Raw genomic sequence first — 24,954 nt, 5'->3', positions numbered from 1 at the left:
GGTGGTAATGCAGAAATCTCTGCTAGAAAGAAGTACAGAAGGAAACATAGTCAAGTAAAACAATTTTGTTACTGCCAAATTATATATGTAGATTCATGTATGCATGTAGCTACAGAATAGTTAATGTTTAAATTAATAATACAAAATTGTATGTACACATATATGTATCATATATTAAAACTTTGCTAAAATCTAGACAACCTTTATTTATAGTATTCCTCTTAACTAAATCTAGCAATTATACCAAAAAAGGAAATGAAGTTAGTTTGGAATAGTCTATTCCTGATAATGTTGTACTAACTTTTTGTAATAACTAGATGCCCACCAATCGTTTTTCAAATAATACATTTCAGAATTTTCTAAAAATTAAAGTCAAATTCATAGGTATATGGGTTGTAGACTTTCTTTTCTTCCTTTTTTTGAAATCAAGGCATTTCTCTTACTCAAATCTTGTGAGACCTCTCTCATTTAAAAAAAAATTCTTTAAGTATTGTTGACAGTGGCAATCACATCTGCCAGTTTTTGCAGTACTTGAGGATGTAGTTCATTTGGGCCAAGTGATTTGAATTCATCAAGGTGCTCTCTTACTGAACTTGGCCATCAACTCTCTGTTCAACATTTTTGTTCAGTCATTTCTAATGCAAAAGTCATTTTCCTTGGCAGAGAAAACAGAAGCAAGATAAGTATTGAATAGGTCTTCCTTCTCTTAAATCTACCCTGAAAAGGTCTTCCTTTTCTCTCAAAATAATAAAACAACAACAACAACAAAAATCAGTCAAACAAGCAAAAAATCCTTTTTGTTGTTATTAACTTTCTTTGACAGACTTAACTTGGTTCTGGGTTCTAACACTTCTCATATCATTGCTATAGGTCTATGCCATTATTTTTACTAATTTTCTGTTAATAGATTTGTATTCCAGCTCCTCTATGTTTATTTTAAAAACCTAAGTTAATGTGCATCCATATTGGTTTCTTCAGACAGATTCAAATTTTCTTTCCCATTGGAATTGTTTCATTTATGTCTTCATAATCTTATTCTTGAATAAACTCTCAGAGTCAAGGCCAAGATGATGGAGTGTTAGGAAACAATGCAATAAGCATTTCTCTACAAATTCTTTCAAAGAGATCTAGCTAATGTACCAGACAGAATTCTGATGGGAAAATCCAGAAAAAGTCAAGGAGTCCTTTTCTTAGGAGGATTGAGAGGGTAGTTTGCTAACACTGGAGAAGAGGGTCAGGTCAGGAACATATTGTTTATGAGTGGCAGTTTGGTGGTACTGGATAGAAGGCTGGCCCTGGAGTCATGAAGACACATCTTCTTGAGTTCAAATTTGGCTTCAGACACTAGATGTATGATACTAGGCAAGTCACTTAACCCTTTTTGCCTAGTTTCCTGATCCATAATATGAATTGGAGAAGGAAATGGCAAAACACTCTAATATCTGTGCTAAGAAATTCCTAAAGGGGGTCACAGAGAATTGGACATGATAAAAAATGACTGAACAATAACAACAAAAATGCTATTTGTAAAGTACTCCAGACCCAAGAGAGAACCTGCGCACTAAGGGAAAAGGAGGTCTCAGATCCATAAGGGATATTCCCAGAATTCACACCAGGGGGAACAACAGTGTTATCCTCTACTCAGTTCTGGGTCATAAATCCAGAGTGGAGTGGGAGAGGGACCTGTCCAGAAGAGTAAGAAAAGCTCTGGGTGATATGTGAAAAACCAGGAAGTTCAAAAGCCAGTTAGCTAGTAGCAATAGTAATGTGACTCAGATCTTGGGTACAAAGAAGGATCTCAACTCTAGCATTGTCTTTTATTCTCAAAAAAAGACCAAAAGGACATCAGAGCTCAGAATGTTTTACCACAGATTAGGCACAAGTAGTCCATGTGAACTTTTAGGATGTGTCTAAATTTGTGTGCCTCATTATTATTTTGAGCTACTTCAGTTCTGCTTTGCTCACAGAATATAGCACCTTCTCTGACGAAAGCATAATATAAATAGTCTAGCATATAGCTCAGCATACAATGAAATAAACAGGCTGGGAATCCGAGACTAGAGAGTGATCTACAATTCACTTTTTCATCTGGCTTAGAATAGCAGAATTCAGTGGATCCAAGCCTATATGCAGCCTATATATGCTGCAAGTGGAAGCACTTGCAGAATTAGAATCAGGGTGGCAATAATCATATTTTGTCCTGGTTCAGAGCTCTTTGAGACAATTAAAATCTTATGGCCCCAGCCTGTCCTTGAGGTCCTAGAATAACAGAAAACTCAATATCCCAAGAAAGCAGGAACAGGAGCAGCTCAAATGTTCCCTCCAGAAGTTCCCATAGGACTCAGTTCTAACATCAAATCCAAAGTTAAGAAGTAGTCCAGAAGAATAGGCGAACAAGAAAAGAACCCCCTCATAATGAGCTATTATGAGGGCAGGGACACTCAACAAAAGAGAATGGCTCTAAAACATCCATAAGCAATGAGTCAGAGAAGAACTGTTTGTTCTTCTCAACTAGAATTGCTAGAGGAGATAAAAGCTTATAAAAAGGAATTTAAAAATGCTTCTATAAAATGATTAAAGTTCTTGAGGAAAAAATGAGAACTATAAAAGAAAGAATTGGAAAAGGAATTATTAGCTTGATGAAAGAGATTTAAAAAAATCTTTGCCTAAACTACAAACTCCTTGAAAATCCATATTGACCAAATAAGAGTCAATGACTCCAAGAGATAACAAGAATTATTAAAATAGTGAAAAAGCTGAAAAAAATAGGAGCAAATATAAGGTATCTTATAGAAAAAATAACTGATCTGGAATGCAGGATGAGATGAAAAATTGGACGTAGGAACAGCTGGCTAATACAGCAAATAGTACACTGGTCTGGAGTCAAGAGGACCCGAGTTCAAATTCAGGTTCAGAAACTTGACATTTACCAGCTATGTGACCTTGGGCAAATCACTTAACCCTGATTGTTTTGCAAAAAAATAAATCATTGGACTTAGGTATCATATTTCAAGAAATCTTGAAAAAAATATTGCCAAAAAAAAAAAAAAAAGAAAAAAAAAGGCCCAGATCTTTTAGAACTAAAGAGCAAGGTAGGAATAGAAAGAATTTCCTGGCCACTTCCTAAAGCTAACTAAAAAATGAAAATTTCCAGAAACATCAAAGCCAAAATTCAGAACTTCCAGATCAAAGAAAAAAATACAACAAACAGCTAGAAAAAAAGAACTCAAGTTGTCAAAGAGCTGTAGTCAGAAGCACGTGTGATTTTTCAGCTAATACTTTGGAAAATGATGTACCCGAAGGCAAAGAACTTACAGCCAAGATAACTTGCCATTAAAACTGAGTATAATTGTTTAGGGGAAAAATAGATCTTTAATAAAATAGAGGACTTATAAACATTTCTGATGAAAAGATCAGAACTGCAGAAAAAAAACTTTGAAGTAGAAATACAAGTGAAATAAAATATAAAAAAAAACCCCAAACTTCAATGAATAACAATAAAAGACTAAACAAGAATAAACTGTTAATATTAAAATATAGGGAGATGATTCCTAGCTATTCTCTGATTCCCATCATTTTCAAATTTCACAGCAGGAGTTCTAATTAGACAAAGCCCTGAGACTTATTCTGTTTTATCTTGATGACCTTAAGTGAAAAATACAAAGAGAGGGAGTGAGAGAAAGAAAAGGGAAATTATCTCAAGTAATCAAGATGTACAAGTACCCAACTGTACAAACAAGGAGGGAGTTAGGGGAGGGACAATTGACACAAACATAACTTTCATCTGAACTGGTCATAGAATATAGAATTCACTTTTTTTTTGGGAGGGGGGAGCAATTGGAGTTAAGTGACTTATCCAGGGTTGCACAGCTAGTAAGTGTCTCAGGCTGAATTTGAAGTTAGGTCTTCCTGATTCCAAAGCTGGTGCTTTCCACTGTCCCAGAAATATATCTTAATAGGGAAATCAAAGGGAAAGAGAACAGAGGAGAAGGAATTATAGAGAGAGTGGATTAAGAGGTTAGAGCTAAGCAAAAACAACTTTAAGGATATACAAAAATATGTATAGCTCTTTTAGATGAGGCATAAAATGAGAATCTAAAAGAATACCCATAAATTGGGTAATGGATGAACAAGTTATGGCATATAAATGTAATGGATTATTACTGTGCTGCACTTTTATGAGTTAAATGGCCAATTAGGATTTCAGAAAACTAATGGTGAAATATTACTTATCTCTTGATAGAGAGGTTAAGGACTCAAAATGCAGAATAAGACAAAAATTTTTTAAGAACATAGCCAATACAGAAATTTGTTTTGATTGATTATGCATATTATAATGTGTCATTATAATACATATTATAATTGTGTTTTCAGTGAAAGAGGATTGGGGTGGAAGGATAATAAGGCAGACCATATGCATATATATGTATATATTCATGCATACATACATATACATATATGGTAACACTGATCAACCACATTTCTTGAGGAGTCACATTGAAACATGCTGCCCATCTCCTAACAGAGAGGTGATAAAGATACACACAGAGATGTGTACATATATGTATATTTGTGTGTATATAATCATATATGCATACATGCACATGCAAAAACATCTATATGTGTGTATCAGTGTATGTGTGTGTGTGTATGTCTGACTAATGAGAAATTATATTTTGTCTGAATAAATATTCTTGTAACAGAGGTTTTGTTTTCATGCTTTCTCAGTTGGGTTGTGGATGGAAAGGAAAGTATGAAGGAAAAAAAATGATTTTGGTTTGAAAATAAAATAAAATTTAATGTAAACAATAGCAAACTCCCAAATCTCCGAGGCTGACTTTTTTTTAGAGAATTTTAGTTAATGAGATCCTAACTCTCACTCCTCTGAATTATTTGAAATCTGCTTTCCCCAAATCTGAAGTACATATCAGACTAGGATATTTTTTCCTTGTCTATTAGAAACTCTCTCAATCTCTCTCTCTACCAAAAGCAGGACAGCTGATAATTTCTTGATTAGCCTTAATGGTAATTTCATCCTTCAAAAGCTGAAAAAAAACAACAAAGAAAAATTCTTCTTTTTTTCCAATTTCAAGTCTTATTAGCTTCCATTTACACTCAATTTTTTAAAGAATTATTTTCTCTACTAAGCTTTTATGTCTCTTTTATCATCAGGCCATTTCTATTTTTTAATGTGTTTTTCTTCAGTATTTGTTAATTTTTTCATAACTTTTTTTCCATCACTCATTTCTTTCCTTAATTTTTCTTCTATTACTTTTTCTTCTTTCTTTAAAGTTCCAGGAATTCCTTCTGGCTTTTTGTCCAATTAGCATTTTTCTTTGAGGCTTGCTGTCACAAGCCTCCCATTGTTGTCTTCTAAATGTATGTCTTGATTATTTCTGCCACTATAGTAATTTTTAATGGCCAAATTGCTTTTTGGTTTACTCATTTTTTCCAGCCTGTTTTTTTTTCACCTTGAATTTTATGTTAAAGTTGGGCTCTGCTTACTTAAGAGTAGGGAGGTACTGTATCAAACTTTTTTGTGTTGCTATTTTCAAAGCTGGTTTGGGGAGTCTGCAAGTTTCCAGTGCTCCCCAACTGATATATCCTGGGAGAGGTGTAATCACTGCTCTCCTGTTTTGCAACATGGTCTTAACCCAGGAAGGTGCACTGAAGCTATGAGTTGGTCTCCTGTGGGGGGCCATGTTCCCTCATGACTGATCACAAGCACTCTTCTCCATGGAACTGTATCTTGAAATTTCATATGAGCAGTAGACTTGTCACTCAGTGTCAGGTTTAGCCAATGCCTGCAAAGAGTCTTTTCTTTTTGATCAGTTGTTTGACCTTTATTGTCTCTGGATTTAGAACTCTCAAAGATGCTGCTGCTGCTGTTGGGGTCACCTCCAAGGTCCACCACTCATGCTGCATCCATCCTGGTGAACCTCCTAAGTTGTCTTAGGCTGAAAATAGTTCCCTCCAACCACTCTTCCACTTCCAAATTTGGTTTGAAATATTATTTTAAATTGTTTGGAGGGGAATGTTGGAGAGTTCACCTTAGTTATGGGCTATACTCTGTCATATAGGCTTTACCACAAAGGAGAATTCTATTATGGGGCTAACTTTCATTAACATGGAAGAAATGGTTGCTGGAGTAGAAATGATGGTATCCTTTTACAATTTCTACAAGAGAGGAAAAAGTTTAGAAAGAAGTTTTTTGTTTTCTAAATACAAATTCTCATCTCATTTTTAAAATTTAAATCTTCTATGGTATTTATTCAGTTTTCAGTGTATTTATTCGTTAAGCAGATACTGCAACAAGACTCTAGTCCAACTATTATAGGATAACCAAATATAAGATATAGTCCCTACTCTCAAGATGTTCACAATCTAAACATCCTATATTCTTGTATCCTAAGTGTTTGCTAACAAATGTTCTTAAAAAATTCAATGTGTGACATACTTAATTTTTGACCAACAGCAGATTAAATATGGTTAGAATTTATGAAGTCAAAACAACCAGATGAATTACTGATATCTCCATTTTTTTAGTCAAATGCTGATTTCCAATAGACACATGTATTTCAATGTGAAATTCATTATCAACTTTCCTCCTATAAAATGAGAATCAAAGAAGCCTCTCGGGAGAAGACACATTAAGAAAATATGTTCTGCATTTAATAAGGGCATTTATTTTATGACCATTGTTTTTCATTAGGAAATATTATTTTTTTTTTACCTCCCTAAGAACTGGATGTTTGTTTCTATTCTGAATCTCTACAGAAAACCTATTACCCTGATGAGCAGGATGTTCTAAGAAAAACCTGGGAAGTCCCCCATGAGAGCATGATAAAATGAAATGTACTATGTACAAAATAATAGCAATGTTGAGGGATGATCAACTGTGAATAACTTCGTGCTTCTCAGCAATACAATGATCTAAGACTTCTCTGAATGACTTATGAGGAAAAATGCTATCTATACCCAGAGAAAGAACCAATTGTAGCTGAATAGAAATAGAAACATATTTTTTTTTTACTTATTTTTCTTAAGGTATTTTTGTGGAGTAGGTGGAGATCTATGTTTTCTTTTTCAACCTGAATTTTATGCGAATGTTTTACATAACTTCATTTATGCCTTTTCAATGAGGGAATTGGATGAAGAGAAATGAAAAATGAGAATTTGGAACTCAATGTTTTAAAAACAAATGTAAAAATTGTTTTACATGTAACTGGAAACTTTATATGTATGTGTATATACACACATATATACAAACAAAAAAGAAAACCTATTACTTGTTTGGCTAAAAAAAATTGATTCTGAACCTTATTTTATAAAATTACCCTTTACTAATTCTACATTCTAGCCTAACTGGACTGCTAGCAATTGAATATATTTGACATACTCTCTTCCACCACCATGCATTCCTCATGTCACTTCTGATCCTTGGAGGGGTCCTGTTTTATCTTCATTTTCAAGAATTCCTTTAAGGATCATTTCTGATCACAGATGCTCAGCAAATCACTTTTGCCTCTTGACCCAAACAGAATATGGGATAAGGCTTCCCTCCCCCCCCCAGTTTTCCTAGAACTTTTTATTAAATAAAGAACTTGTTCTAAGTAATTTAGATTGACCAAATAGTCTATATTTTTATTTTTTACTCTTCCTTGCATAATCTATTCCATTGATTCATTTTTATATTTTTTAAACCAATAGCAAATGGTTTCGATGATTGTTGCTTTGTTACATAGTTTTTAGTCTGTAAGAACAATTCCTTCTTTATGTCTTACTTTTAAAATCCCTGGCTTACTTTAAGAATCAGCTCAAATGCCGTTTTGTGCTGGGACTTTTCCAAGTCCTCCCAGCTTCTAGAGGCTTCTCCTCTGAGATATGTATCTTGCATGTATCTATTTATTTTCATCTTGTGTTTTCCATTCGAATGTTAACTACTTAGGGATTAAGGACTGTTTATGTCTTTCTTTGTAACTTTATTGCTTAGCACAATGCCTGACACATAGTTAGTGCTTAATAAATTCTTTTTCATCAATTGCTTCTCTCCTAGTGTTCTTTTCCTTGAACCCTTATGTTTAATAAATGTTCACTGATTTTGTTGAGTTAAAAAATGATAGCGATAAAAGCTTACATGACACTTAAAAGTTTACAAAATATTTTAATATATTACATCATCTATGTCCCACAACCCCCATTTTATACACAGTTTATAAGTGTCAAAGATAGGATATGAGCCCAGATCAGTAAATTAAGTTTTAAAAATTTTCAGATCTAACAGTTACTTAGTATGTGCCCTTCAACATGGGTGTATGGGGTATTTAGGAGGACAAGCACTTCTAGTGTGAGGGCTTGCTGAACTCTTTTCAAATTGTTCATCTATTTTTTGGTGTCCCCCTAAGTCATTCAATTCTTACCTAAGCTCCAAGAAGCTATAACATGATCAGAGACCATACAATGGCAAATCATTTGGGTAGATGGATTAATCTAAGTTGAAGGTAACCAACACACATCAGATCTTCGAAGAATTAGGGAGATGTCCACTCTAAGCACATGAAAACATCCCCTGCTGGAATGGGCAGAAGAGAACAATTTATCCAATGGCCATGAAAGAAACTGAAGCAGGTTCTGTGAAGCACTTAGAACTTGTTCAGACATTGAAGATGCCAAGATTGCCCATTGCAATCATCTTGACTTTTGTCCTATCACTGGATTTTGAAAATTGATGACTTTGTACAACTCTGTCTCACTTAAATTCAATTCACAAGTCAAGATATCACTCATGATGTGGTCAGTTTTTTTTTCAAAGAAAACTGAAAAAAAAAAAAAGACAAAACAATAGCCCTTGGACAGATCACAATCTTTCTGAGCATCATTTTCCTTATCTTTAAAATGAAGTAAAATATTTATTTTATTTGGATCATAGAGTTATTCTAAAGAAAGAAGAGCTTTCTAATCCTTAAAGCTCCTTGTAAACTTGAACTATTATAATTAAATATACATTTAATGTAATAATAGATAAATGAGACATTAGAAAGTAAACCTCATTCTTTTGTGGCTGTGGCCATGAGAACTGGACGTTGTTATTCTGAATCTCTAAGTGCAGAATAGCTCTGGCTCATTTGACCATGCAGAGTTTTATTACTGATATAATGAATGTTTTATTAATTAAAAGACAAATGAGGCAATTTAAAGCTACCATGTGACTCTTCATGCTGTGTGATCTCTTTATGAAGATAAATAGCTCATATGGTATAGCTTTCTTGCTGCTGGAATGACATAAATTCTTTCCTTCTTCTCATACTTAAATCTGATAAAATGAGGACATATTCACCCTTTGATAGTAGTCTCCTTAATCAGAAATAGGCAGGCATCGAGCATGAAAAGCTCTTTTCCTAGCAAAGTAGCTTTGAAGATGCATATATTATTGCCTCGAATTATTTAATTGGTGTTTGTCTTCTCAGGAAAGGAATGATGAAAACCATCAATTTTCCCCATCTTTTAATCTTGCACCTGTTGATAATGGTGATGCTAGTTCTACTGTCAGGGTGGCCATTTTAATGGATTTCTGGCCCCTCTTACAGTTGTTTTTGAAAGTCACTGTGTAAAAGTTGGCTTCAGTTGACTGCCAGAGAGAGAAAATGTCCTCAAAGGATGAATGGAAAAGCCAAAGAGTCCAGTGAGGGAAAGGCAAAATGAAGCAATTTGGTCATTATAATCAAAAATAGTACAGAGCACTAAAACCCAAGAGAGGCAGAAAAATTAATGAATAAGCAGGTCCCATTCAGACTATATTTGTATGTTGTATAAGAATAAACGACTTTTATATATGAGTGAATTATTTTCTACCTTTTAAAGAATGCAAAACTGAATAGACTTAATTGTACCTCATGAAAAATTTGAGGTTTTAAGCAGATAATTTGCTTATATATAAGCTGAACCCCCAAATCAATCAGTATGGGATTATTCCTTCATTGGTGGAAATTAATAAACTATGCTTACATGAGGGGAGATGTATTCACTCCAGTTTCTTTGGGTTTTTTGGAAGCTTCTGGCTTCCATCTTCCAGAGAAAGGATGGTAGATCTCAATCTCTTTTCATGTTTCTGAAGGAATACAACAATTCTGGGAAGAAGTTGACATTTATTATGATCATGATTTTATTCTCAGCTTACTACACTTCTGGGAATTTCATTTTGGATTAGATGAGATATTCTCTCTCGATTAAGCTAAGGTATTTCACTCCCATATTGGAGAGCTCCTTCAATCTTCACTATTATATTCTCCAATGCATATATTCTCTGATTTTTGTTTTGCTATCAATTTAGATGAATGAATTTCTTTCCTATTTGTTATGTGTGTTCACTGCCGGACTGATATTTGGTAGAAAGGAAGTCAAGTTATAAAGTCTGTATATAAACCTTAGGGTTTTCCTTTCTTCTTTAAGACATATCACTTAGGAGTTTAGCTTGAACCTGAAAATTACTTCTCCTACACTAGTAATAATTAAAAGAGAAGATAGATATGATTCTAACCTGGTGCCTCTTCTCTGTGAGGAGAACAGAGTTGAGCCATTTGGCTCCAACCTCCAACTTCCTTTCCTGGCAGGAATTAGTGTTCCTTGAAGAAGAGTGAGGACAAGAGATGTTAGTGATGTATCTATTCTTGCTTTTCTTCCAGCCAAATTGAGACAGCTTTGCTACTTATGAAAAGGGCAGGGAAGCAGCTAAACTGTCAGTAGAAACAAATGAACTTGACCCCAAAGTATAGATTGCCTCTGTATCATTTCTCAATCTGCTAGTTGCTCATTTGCATAGACTAATGGGACTCAAAGACTCATTAAAAAAAAAACCTGAAACCCAGAGCTTGTTGGTGATAATTGGACAAATGGTCATTGCCTACTTGTGGGTTAATCTAAGGAGATAAATATTTGGGAAATGTATGGGATAGTCATCTTAAGTTAAGGTATGGTATTTAACTGAGGGAAGCCAACTCTTTAGAGGGCAGAGTTTTTGAAAGAAAAGGCTAAGAATTAGGGATGGTTTACCAGGATGATCATTCTCTTTCACTTCTTGAATGGGAGAGGGCAATATGCCTTAGGACTCTAGTCTCAAGGGAGCAGAACTGGAGCAATTGTTGTCAATATTAGGGTCCTTTGTCTTTCTTAAAGAATATAACCGTACCTCAACCAAGAACTACACCTGAAAATGGAGGTACCAGAGAAGCAGTCATAACCAAAGTTCATTTACTTTTATTTGTTTATATGTTAACTTAAACTTTGTAAGCAAGACAAACCAAATACATATATGGTGCATTTTTGGGGGGAATACATGGTTCAGAGAAAGCAGTTGAGAAAAGGTATGTCCCTGGAGAAAAAAGAAAAAGATTAACACTGAGGTGTTTTGCCAGGTGTTGTTTCTGGCTGTAGGCTCAGAGCTAAAAAAAAAAAAAAAAAAGAAACCAATTAGTCTTTTTGTTATAACTTCTTAGAACAGAGAGAGGTTAAATAGAAATGGATGGACAAACCTGATCAATAATCACACTACTCAAAAATTACTAAATAAATTTTGATACATTGTGAACTTTTTCATTTTTCTAAAATCTTAAAAAGCCATGAAATTATGCTTTTCATTTCCATATCTCCTTTCCTTCTTCCTCTTTACTTCATCTGTTTGTCTCCATTTATGTTTTACATTATCTTCCCATACCAACAAATTTAAACCATATTGCCTCCATTTCTGTTATTCTGTATCCCTTCTTCCTCTCTCCTGGAATTTTTGACTCTTGCCCCTAATCTCTGATAGGTGATCATCTTATTTTCCCCCCAAACCAAGCTTCTACCTCACTTCCTGGACACCACCTTCAAATTATGCTACTGGATAGATAGCTATATACTCCTTCCCATTCTCTTCTATTTTCTAGTTTCCCTTTATATATTGTCTTTCCCTATTAGAATCCAAACTTGATGCTTGCATTTAAAACTCTACTAATCCCAACACCTGACATGTTGCAAGCATGATAAATGCTCTTCCTCCTTTCTCTCATTTCTAATTTTATTTTCTCTTTTCCCATCTTCCTTCTATCTCATCTTTTCTCACCTTTCCCTGTTGCTCACATACTTTTCTCCTTTCTTCTCCTCTCCCACCTTTCTCATCTCTTCTTTCCTCTTCCTTCACCTTTCCCTTAACCTTTATTTTACCACTTATTTATTTCCTAATCCTTTCCTCTTCCACAATTTCCCCTACCTCTTTTCTGATGTTCATTCTATTCATTATCCTCCTATTTTATTTTCTTCCCCTCCTTTTCCCCCCACAAAACTTTCCACAGCTCTTCCTTCTCCCTTCCCAATTCCTCAATTTAATTGAAAAAATCTTACATTATCTTAACTGAAATGAGGCAATTGCTTACATTTGCTGTTTTCCCTTTCGTTTGTTTGGAAATATATAACTCAGTAAATTGTGCTGAGCATGTGACAATGTAAAATGCCTTCAGTAACACTTCTGGCTGCTGGAATTCTTGGAAGATCCATTTAATGTGCAGTTAATATTATACACTGATGAAAGTTGCATTATGAATTCAAATATAATCTGATTTAATCCTTGAGTCATTGGTTTTAGGTTACCTTCTTACTTTCAGGAGATTCAGAGCTGTGACATTTATATAATAGTACAGGAAAATAATATCGCTAAAAATAACCCCCAAGCAATATTTTAGTTCTCTTTTTATATAAAATTCCCAATTCCTTGATGCCTTGCATATAGATAGAGATATACTTGTATCTAACATGTCTGTAGTATACTGGATACAGGGCTGACCACAGAGCCAGGGAGACCTAGGTCAAATTTCATGTCTGATCCATATGGGCTGTATGATCCTACAAAAATCTCCTAAATTCTCAGTGCTCTACAAAGCTTTTTGAGACAGTGAGTTATCTTGGTAAAGGTAGTTTTCTCATGTGGTTCCCTAAATCAATGAATTCACAAGAGTGAACTCCATCACAATTATAAAATAGTTATTATTGTTCAATTGTGTCTAACTCTTTGAGAATCCATTTGAGGTTTTCTTGGCAAAGTTACTGGAGTAGTTTGTCATTTCTTTCTCCAGCTTATTTTATAGGGAACGAAACCGAGAGAAACAGAGTTAAATGACTTCCCTGGGTCACACAGCCAGTAGGTATCTAAGATGAGATTTAAACTCAGGTCATTCTGACTCTGGGACTAGTACTCCATGCAACATGCCACTTAGCTGTCCTTTAATTATAAAACAGGTGATTACATAAAAGAATACATTTTCCTTATTTCAGTCTTTTCATATCAAGTCTTTTCACCAAATGACAGAGCAAGTTTTCAGCCTTCTATCTATATTATATTTCCCCTCAATTCTGAGGAAGAAGCACAAAGACTGTACATTTGATTGTACAGTAAAAAGAACTCTGAATTGGAAGTAAAGAGATCTGAATTCTACCAGTGTGAAGCTCGTATAAGCTATTTAACCTCTCTGAACCTCACTTTTTTCATCTATAAAATGAGATTTAAAAAAATAGCATCAACAACAATAGTAGATGAAGGTAATGGTGAGAATATGGTATATAGGAATTACAGTAAAACATTTAAAATAATGTATTAGGATATCTTTGTGGACAAAATAGACAAATGTAGGTCCAATGATAATCATAATAATAGCAAGCAATAATAGCAAGGCAGCTAAGTAGCACAATGCTTTATGATTTGTAAATCACTTTATAAATATCATGCCATTTATCCTTATAGTAACCTTGGGAGGTAAATGACATTATTGTTATTATTATTATTATGGTTTTTACAGATGCGAAAATTGAGGCAATCAGAAGTTGTGACTACACGGATAATTAAGTATTTGAGGAAGAATTTGAATTGAGGTCTTCCAGACTCTGAGTCCTGTGCTCTATTCACTGTGCAGCCCAGCTTCTCGTTCAATAGTTTTTCAGTTTGAAGCAAACTGAAGTGAATGGGTTTAAGTGACTTGTTCAGGGTCATACAGCTAAGATGGATTTGACCTTATGAAAATGAGCCTTCCTAACTCCAGACTTGCAACTTTCTCTAATGCACTACCCAAAGTATTTTTGGCAGGATATGTAACTAGTTGAAAGTTCAGGAACAGAAAATACTGATATAAAATGGATGGCATAACTCCATTCAATATTTTTATCTATGATTTAGGTAAAGATGTAAATGCTCACTAACTTGCTTGGCACAGGGCACAATGTAGTTACTTAATAAATGCTTGTTGACTTGCTAACTGCATTTGACTTAGATAACTCTAAGATCTTACTGAAGTAAATATTACTTTTTCAGGGCAGCTCATCCATACTCAGAAGAATAGCTAGGATGGTAAAAATGGAGCCTTGTCCCTGGACTATAGCACGAAGAGAAGCTTTCTGGGTTTCCTTGTTGGGGATGTAGTGGGAGTAGGATGTACATATTTACTTTTTTCCTTTCAGCAATTGCCATCAACTTGCCTTATGGTGAACTTTTCTTCTAAATTGCCATTCATTTATTCATTTCTCCCCATCTCTCATTCAGTGGGATGTTCACCTGTGCTTCTGTTTCCTTGCCACCCTCAACTGAGTTAACTGATATGCATTATGACTAATTATAGCACTGTCTTTCTATTCTGTATAACTCTCCTCCATATTTTTTTATAAATCCTTAAAAGAGCACTCACCCAACACAAATAGAGGATTTTTGTGTTTTTTAATATTTTGTACATTATACAAAACCAGAAGTTGTCCATCTGTTTATCTCTTGTTCTAGAATCACGACTTGATCATGTTTATATCACTCATCCTTAATGTCACTTTTCTTTTAAGTCAACTTTTATACAGCTATCTTTCTCATTAAGCTATAAGGTCCTTGAGAGAAGGAACCATTTTTTAAAAAAAATCTTTTTGTTTCCTTAGCACTTGGCATTGTATGGCTCATAGCAAGTCCTTAATAATTGCTTGTTGACTTACTGACTGAAATCATTGTTGATTATATGCAATGGACTATATCAACTCACCTGTGTCTCTCTTTTAATAACCTTTTGAGGCCTTTATTGTGTTTCTTGGGGATCGACTGGGGTAAGTGGGACCAGGTTTTTCTCTGAAGAGATGAATTTTGGTGTGACTTTCCTGGTTCTAGTATTTAAAAATATCTTTGTTGAATTCCTGTGGTCTTCTCACTCCTTATACTCAGGTCCATTTGGTCACTGAGACCGATTTTGAATGTTAATGACTACCATTTTAGGAGACTTGTCACATATGCTACAAATGGGCTCACTTTTCCAAGGGAAAGTTAACTATTTTCAAAGCTAGTCAAAATGCTGCATATTCCATCCCTATGCCAAGAAAGTATTACCCAGCCAAACTTTTGTCTGCTAATGTTACTTTTGGCCTAAGATAAAAATCTTGACTTCTATGATGTCATTCTCTATGAAGTGAATAGAATTCTCTGGATTCATTCTCCCAGAGCCAGATTGGCTACATCTCCTGCTCAGAGTACTTTGGGTGCCCTGAGGTATTTAGAAAATTTCTTCACTAATTCTATCAGCTAGAACCCCTACCATTTATGTTTCCCCCATATTTAGTGCCAGTGAATAGCATTCCAGTTTCATTTAACCACTTACTATAGATAAGCTGTTACAAATGGCTATTTTAAAGAGCAATAACAAAAGTAAAACATTTACCTCTAACATACCAGTTGCACACTCTAACCTGAACTACATCAGTCTGAGGGGAAGTGAAATTGCTCTTAGATCAGTTTCTACTTACCATTTGTCCCACCTAGTTCACATCCAAATGCAGCATTGTAGCTGGATGAGTTCTCATCTCAGAAGTCATGCTTTGCTTCTCAGGGTTTCAGTGAGGGTCTGGTTGCAGAATTTGATATGGACTCCAATTCTTGTACTTGGTTAGCTTGACTTCCTGGTTTTTCAGAACTCACAAAATCAGTCACAATCTATAATCCTTTCAACTAAAATGGAAAAAAAATGCAAAAACTGAGGACCTAGTCCTGTTTTCTGGGGCCATGTTGGCTTAAATGAAGAATGCCCAAGATCTATCTCTTTTCATTTTGTTTCTCATAGGATGCCATTTGCAAAAAAAAAAAAAAAAAGTCAAAAAAAAGATCTGAGCAGCTAAGAGAATTTGTCTGAAGCCAAATTAGTTCTTTTTGAAGGCACTTTAGTTTTACCCATCTTGCTATTAGCAAACTAGAACCGGCCATACAGAATATCTACCAATCTTCCTATGTTTCTCCAATGTTCTTTCATTATTCATTATCACAATTTTCCTAAAATCAGGCTCCTCAGTCTCTTTCATATGAGACATTGTCAGAGACTCTTTGTTCAATGCCTAGTTCCTATCATGTCTGCATAAGTAGAAAGGGGGCTCACCTGTTTCAAAGCAGTTGTGGATTTAGGAGATTGATGTTCACAACTACAGCTATAAAATCCAGCCAAAAATATAAACAAAAACATGTTTTCTGATGGTTATTGAATTAGGCTGCCCTGAAGCCATGCTGCGGAGTTCCCTACTGAGCTGTGCCACACAGATAAGGGTAGAACCTAATGTTTAGATTTATTCTTCTGAGGATCATTTCCCCTGGAGCATCTGGTAGCCAGATTGTCTCTTTCACTTCTCTTGTGCTGTAAGTGTGGTTTCTTTTCTGGGACAGTATCCTGGGCACCAGTCCAAAGTAAATGACATTGTTTTCTGTATTCCTGGGAGAGCACAAAGAAGCTCACTTGTGGACTGTTACTTGTTTCTGTACATCTGTGGGGAACTGGAGGGATTCAAAAGGCATATTATGTTCTGGTAAGGTTTCCAGAGATTGGTGGACACTGATGATAATAAGAAAAATAGTCATCATCATCATCATAGCTAGTATTTATAGACTATTTTAATTTTTTATTAATATTAATATTTTAATATTTGCAAAGTATTTTATATGTTATCTCATTTGATCCTCACTACAATTCTGTGGAGGAGGCGTCTTTATTATGCCAATTTTACAGTAGAGGAAGTTGAGGCAGACAGTAGTTAAATGGCTTGCCCAGAGTCACACAACCAGTGAATAGCTTAGGCAAGATTCAGCAATCTATCCATTGCAACATCTAGCTTCCATTGATGAAGACTCACCTTAGACTCATATAAACCCAGCAGGGAAAGGAATAGCCAAAAAAAAATAATTTCCCTTCACCATAAGCTTATGTTAACCCTCTATCCTAGATGCAGTTCCTAAGTAAGTTGGATCTTTCCAGTGATAGGGATTTCATTACTTTCTAGCAACTCTACTTGTTAAGAAGTTATTTCTTACACAAGCATCTAGATAATGTAGTAGATAGAACTGTGGTTCTGGGTTTAAGAAGTTCTGACTAAATCTAGCCTCAGATTCTTACTAGCATTCAATTATTTAATCATTAAATCTTGAGTAAATCACAGATTCCTTTAATCTGGAGGACTTTAAGGATCTCAGAAGAGAGAATTTTGGGAAAAGGATACAGGATGAAGAAAAGGGTTTGAGCTACATATTGAATTTTTTTTGAGGAGGTGGGGAAATGATCTGGAGGTCTATAAATAAACAAAAGGATAGAGAAAGTGCCTCAGTTTCTATGAAGTTTGTTGAATTTCCTCATCCCCCATTGTAAAATGGGGATAAAATGATATCTTTCTCCCAAGATTGTTGTGAGAAACAAATGAGATAATATTTATAAAGCACCTAGGATAATGCCGGACACATAGTAGGTAAAATATAAATCTTAGTTATTATTATTTACATTGAATGGAAATTTTTCTTCTTGTAATTTCCCTCAATTATAATGGTCCTTTTAAAATGGAATATAACAGGTATGGGCACATTCTCTTAGGACTTTTGCAATATAGAGATGCTCAAGTCCTCAAGATGCAGCTAGGAGCACAAAGCAGGGGGTCAAGGGAGAAAGTAGAAGATATGATAGCAAAGATGACAGATGCTTACTATTCCCTACTCTTTAATACTGTATCAAAGAGCCATGCATTTCTCCAGCTTTCAAGGACGTGTGCGGCAGATGTGAGTCAGACTCCTATTCAAATAGCAGAGGCAGGTGGTCAAAACATACATGACCAGGTGGTGTGAGGACAATAAAGAAGAAAATGATTTGAAATATTCAGCTTTTAAAATGAATGCTCTTGATCTGGTCTTATCAAGAATGAAGGGTACTAGATTAACCAAGGGAGGACACATTAGTTTAGGCAAAACTTGAAACAAAATAAGGTATACAGCAAAGGGTTAAATCAAGTTAGCACATTCCTAGCACCCATCCCCCAAATAGCTGCCTGTTCCCCACACATGTCTGGGGAGGAGGTGGATTTCTGGTCTCATTTGTCACCTCCAAATCGCAGCAGGAGATATATTCAAGACACTCACAGCAGGGTATTAGATTAGTGTTTGTAGCAGCAGCAGCATTGTGTGCAGTGGGTCTCAGAACTATAACCTTTTTCTACTAACTCCACACACACTTACTATGGCAGAGGGAATAGAGAGCTAATTCACAAAGGGACAGAATTAGATTTAGGAATTTAGCCAAATTCAGAAGGATGTGGTGTGTGTGTGTGTGTGTGTGTGTGTGTGTGCATGCACATATATCCTCTCTTAGATGTCCTTTTATGTGTGATTGTGGTTAAGATAGCCTAGAAACAGACATCATGGGAACTGGGGATATTAATGATCTTGGAGGAGAGAATGTTGGGAAAAGAACATTGGATGGAGAGGACTTCGAGGTAGGGACAAAATTTATTGAGGAGAAGGGGAAATGATATGGGGATCTATAAATGATAACAACAATCCAGAGGGATTAATATCAGCTTTTAAGAAGAAGTAGTTGCTAGAGTGATGGTGTCAAGGGATGGGTCTGAAAGTGGCAGTGCTTAGAAACAAGAAGAATGGTCATTTCTTTTATTCTCATTTATCAGGAGTTGTAAGAGAAGGAAAAATCAGCTTGGAAAGAGTGACAAGAAATATGGTGACTTTAGGAGAAAGCTAAATTTCAATGAACAACAAAATTTGGAAGGAATATGAAAAGATGATATCTAGTGTGACATCAACTCCAATCATTCTATTCCACAGAGATAATGAACATTATTATTATGATTTCAAGACAGAATAGAATATTGGGAGATAGTTTAATTGTCATTCTGGAATCTGATAACTGTTAATTGAGGAGACACTAAGAGCAGAGACAAATGACTAATAGATTTAAAAAAAAAAAAAAAGACTGTTATTTGCCAAGGAGAAAGAATCGAAAGAGATATTTCCTGAGAGAACTAGGTTTAATGTTTACCAATGGAGAAGGTATGTTATGTAGGAGATAACTGGAGAGAATTGAGAGACTCTGAATGTCATCTTGTGAGAGTTGAATGGTGGGACTTCATTTCCAATGTTGAGAAGTTATTAATGAACCATTACATTGAATTCCCAATCCCTATATTTATGCCCACCTGCATTTTTTGATTTCCTTCACAAGCTAATTGTACAATATTTCAGAGTCTGATTCTTTTTATACAGCAAAATAATGGTTTGGTCATGTATACTTATTGTGCATCTAATTTATATTTTAATGTATTTAACATCTACTGGTCATCCTGCCATCTAGGGGAGGGGGTGGGGGGTAAGAGGTGAAAAATTGGAACAAGAGGTTTGGCAATTGTTAACGCTGTAAAGTTACCCATGCATATAACCTGTAAATAAAAGGCTATTAAATAAAAAACTAAAAAAAAAAAAAAAGAAAAGAGAAGTTATTAATGGCAATTGATAATTAAAGGCAACTATCATCCTTCTCATTGGGATATGTTATTAAAATACTTAAATATGACTTTGCATTTTTACTCTGTTAGCGGTGATGTTGATATTTATTAAACTTAGAAGGTGAGAAGTGTACAGAGAAATAGAAACAGAGACACACGCGTATATAGAGAAAGGGAAGGAGAGAGAGGGAGAGAGAGGGAGAGAAAGATAGAGAAACAGAGACAGAAAGACAGAGAAAGAGAAAAAGAAAGAGAAAGGAGAGAAAACTTAAAGAAAAAAATTTTCTTTTTTATGTACAGACTTTATATAATCCTAGAGGACTGATAACAAATTTAGAATATAGGTTCCTTCACAAATTGCTAGTAAACCATCTTTAACATATTAAATTAAAGTTCTAAAGCCTATAAAGTATATTTTCCATAGAAGGACTGATTAGAGCTAGATGTGATAGCATGTATTAGTAATCCTTTCTAGTGGGGTGGCTGAAGCTGATAAATCACTTGAACTTGGGAGTTTTAAGCCTCAGAAAGGCAAATGTCTGTCAATTGGGTGTCAATGCTAAGTCTGACACTAATATACAGAGCCCTAAGAGTGGAGGGGGAAAATCAGATTGCCTAAAAAAGGAACAAATCAACCCAGGTTGGACATAGAACTGGTAAAGTTTCCACACTGAATCTAATAATAAGAGATTTAACCAGAATACCTGTAAAGTCCCAAGCTTGATTCCAAAAATTCAAAATGTTTCAATAGTTCAAGAAATTGAACCTCACAAGTTCAAGATGGTGGAGCTATGGCAAAGGAAACCAACAGCATCATAGTAGTCCAAAAAAATCTCAAACTTAATATATCCAAAATGAGGAAAGATTTGCTGTATTTCACTCTGATCAAATCACATCTGATTTATTGTCTCTGTCAGTTAATGAGCATTTATTAAGTGGCTACTATATGGCACTGTAGTGAGTTCTGGGAAAACAAAGAAAAGTAAAAAACAATCCTTCTCTCTCTCTCTCTTTATTATTATAGCTTTTTACTGACAAACATATGCATGGATAATTTTTCAACATAAATTTTGCAACTCTTGCAAAAACTTCTATTCTAATTTTTTCCCTCCTTCCCTCCATCCCCTCCCCTAGATGGCAGGTAGTCCAATACATGTTAGATATATTAAAATATATATTAAATACAATATATGTATACATATTTATACAGTTGTCTTGTTACACAAGAAAAATAGGATTTAGAAAGAAGGTAAAAATAACCTGGGAAGAAAAACAAAAATGCAAGCAAACAACAACAGAAAGATTGTAAATGCTATGTTGTGGTCCACACTCATTTCCCAGTGTTCTTTTGCTGGGTCTAGCTGGTTCTGTTCATTACTGATCAATTGGAACTGATCTGGATCCTCTCATTACTAAAGATAGCCACTTCCATCAGAATTGATCCTCATATAGTATTATTGTTGAAGTAGATAATGGTCCCCTGGTTCTGCTCATTTCACTTAGCATCCTTTCATGTAAGTCTCTCCAAGCTTCTCTGTATTGATCATGCTGGTCATTTCTTACAGAACAATAATATTCCATAATATTTATATACCACAATTTACTCAGCCTATCTCCAATTGATGGGCATCCATTCAATTTCCAGTTTCTAGCCATTATGGAAAGGGCTGCCACAAACATTTTTGCACATAAAGATCCCTTTCCCTTCTTTAATATCTCTTTGGGATATAAGCCCAGGAGTAACACTGCTAGATCAAAGAGGATGCACAGTTTGACAACTTTTTGAGTATAGTTCCAAATTGCTCTCCAGAATGGTTAGATCCATTCATAACTCCACCAACAATGCATCAGTGTCCCTGTTTCCCCACATCCTCTCCAACATTTGTCATTATTTTTTCCTGTCATCTTAGCCAATTTGAGAGGTGTGTAGTGGTATCTCAGAGTTGTCTTAATTTGCATTTCTCTGATGAATAATGATTTGGAACCTTTTTTCATATGGGTAGAAATAGTTTCAATTTTATCATCTGAAAATTGTCTGTTCATATCCTTTGACCATTTATCAATTGGAAAATGGCTTGATTTCTTATAAATTTGAGTCAATTCTCTATAAATTTTGCAAATGAGGCCTTTATCAGAATCTTTAACTGTAAAGATGTTTTCCCAGTTTATTGCTTCCCTTCTAATCTTGTCTGCGTTAGTTTTGTTTGTGTAAAAGCTTTTTAACTTGATATTATCAAAATTTTCTATTTTGTTATCAATAATGATCTCTAGTTCTTCTTTGGTTGCAAATTCCTTCCTCCTCCACAGGTCTGAGAGGTAAACTATTCTATGTTCTTCTAATTTATTTATAATCTCATTTTTTATGCCTAGTTCATGAATTCATTTTGATCTTATCTTGGTGTATGGTATTGTGTGGGTCAATGCCTAGTTTCTGCCATACTAATTTCCAATTTTCCTACAGTTTTTGTCAAATAGTGAATTCTTATCCCAAAAGTTGGAGTCTTTGGGTTTGTCAAACACTAGATTGCTTTCATTAAACAATCCCTCTCTCAAAGAGCTCATAATCTAATGGGAGAGATACCATGTAAATAACTATAAATATATGTGTATATATATATATATATGATAAATTAGAAATAATCAGAGAGTAGCTGTTAATGAAAATAACCCTAGTTAAACCATCAGTGGACATCCATAATGAAAATGTAGAAGTTGTAGTTAGAAGTTCTTCTGATTAAAAAGGTATACCTCTTTCCCCTCCTCTCCCACTTGACTTAACTAGCTTTGATGATATTATTCAATCATTTCAGTTGCTTACAATTCTTCATGACCTTCTTTGAGGTTTTCTTGGCAAAGACATTGTAGTGGTTTGCCATTTGTCTCCAACTCATTTTATTAATGAGGAAGCTGAAGCAAATAGAATTAAGTGACCTTGAAGCCAAAATACTATTATAGGAATGGCAAAAGTTGGAATTAATTAATTCACATTGGATAATAAGAGATCATTGATCTCTCTGTACCTTAATCTGTTTCCCCCAGATTTGTTTCTATCTTCTGTCTAGTGAAATTCAATTAATTGTTTCTTCTAGTCTTATCTTCTTGGCCCAACCTTACTGATTGTTTCTTCTGAATACTTCTAAGTTTCAAGGGCTGGAGTCCTGGATTGAACTGCTAAATCTTATACTGGAAGTCCAGTACTCTTTCTAATGGTCAAACAAATCAAATTCCCCTGTGGGGTTCTATGGTCATCTTTCCATTCTAACCTTTTCTATACCCTAGAGTCCATCATTCCATGACAAACAGGGTTTGATCTCTCTGAGCATCTGTTAGAAATTGTGTGAGGCTGTGTGTGAAAGACTTAACACCATGTTTTCAAGCAGCAAGTTGCTTTTAAATAAGAGTAAAATTGTTTACTAGCCCCATATTCTTTAATTTGTGTGAATAATTCAAACATAGCTTTATGTTCACTTGATGCAAATTTTATAGGCTATTAGCATAGCACATAATGGGCTCTTGCCCCTTTGGGAATGTGGGGAGAATGGAGGAGGAGATAATTAACCCAAGAACAAATCATTCCAATTACTACATAGTTTTCTTTTTCCACCTACCTTTGTTTTTCAGCTCAAATGTCCTCAGGGAGTTCCAGGGGGAGAACTCCTCACATGGAAGTGACAAGATGAACCCAAGGGAATCTAATAACAGGTCAGCAATTCATGAAGCAAGGAGATTATCCGCTGACACATGAAGACATCACTCTCCAAATACATGCAGAGGACAACACATCTGCTAGGCGGGAATACAATTCCAGATTTTTCAGAAGGAAGGTATCACATTTCACAGTGCTTGAAAATTTCTTTTCGTCAGTGCTGAAAATATACTTAGACATGATTTTATGGTAGCTTTAGTTAATAAATGATAATTTGGAAAGCCTTTCAGTAAAGTTGTAGAAAGTCATTCCTAAAGCATTTTTGCTCTCTTCTCCAGCCATATTTTCTCCCTCTCATTGTGCACCAGGACATCAAAAAATATTAGCTTTCTGTGGATAGATCAAATACATGAAACAAATTTATTGATATTCCTTTATATTCACATTACAATTTCATTCCCCACCCTTCTATGAATCTCCACTATGACAAAGAAAAATAATTAAGTAAATGTTCTAGATAAAGTAACTGACATTTGTCCATATATACAATATCTCACCTGGGTGAGAAGGACACAACTTTTGGAAGGGAAGTATATTCAGTTATCTGTTCTTTTTGATCTTCATTGGTTTTTCAATTATACAAAGTTTGACTTTATAGTGATGTTTTTGGTAATGATAATAACAACAACATACAATCAATACAATGCCCAGGGAAGTGGAGGCATTTGTCTTTATATTCTCCTACTAAGGGACCTTAAGTTCTGGACACAATCGTGTATGTAGACCAGATTTATTTCTGGGGAAGTCTGGGTCTTCAAAGAAAGCCTAGTTTCTTTTTTTCCTCACATTCCCTCTCTCTTTATATCTTCACCCCAAAACTCTGGGGAAAAAACAAAGTTTTGGGTACTATCTTGGAATTCTCCAAAAAGAGGTAAACAAAACAATTCTATGTACAATACAAAACAGGTATAGGACAGTTATTTATTTCCTCCACATGTGAAATGCTTAACCCCAAATTTATATTTAGGACTTAAACAGGAAGAAATAACTTGCAACTTCCATCATGTTCTCCTAGGAAGTTGATATTTAAAAGATTATAACATGTAGCATTTTATGAGACTTGCTTGACATTTCACCTCCACATCTACTTTTCAAGAAGTACTGTGTAGAAGACACAGGGAATAGAAACTCTCAAACTCAAAAAGTTGACTTCCAGTATGGGAAACATCCATCTCAGAATTGATGTTGTCACTCCTTCTCAGGAAAAGAAATAAAACAGAACAAGACAGACAGAAATCTGGGTTCAAGGCCACTCAGTAGAGTTCCTGAGCTACCTGCTAGGTGTGAACAGTAGCCATTTCTATTGAAATAAGGAAGAGTAGTTCTTCACTCCCATAGGAATCCTTGAGAGGTGGAAAGAGTTACTTATGTCATGTTCTAGAGAAAGAAAAGGAGAAAGAAGGAAAGGGAAGAAAGAAAGGAAAGGTTGAGAAAGGGAAAGAGGG

The sequence above is a fragment of the Sarcophilus harrisii genome, chromosome 1 (genome assembly GCF_902635505.1).
Source record: "Sarcophilus harrisii chromosome 1, mSarHar1.11, whole genome shotgun sequence".
In the NCBI taxonomy this organism is placed as follows: Eukaryota; Metazoa; Chordata; class Mammalia; order Dasyuromorphia; family Dasyuridae; genus Sarcophilus; species Sarcophilus harrisii.
The sequence above is the reverse complement of the archived record's forward strand: the minus strand, read 5'-3'. Positions refer to the sequence as shown.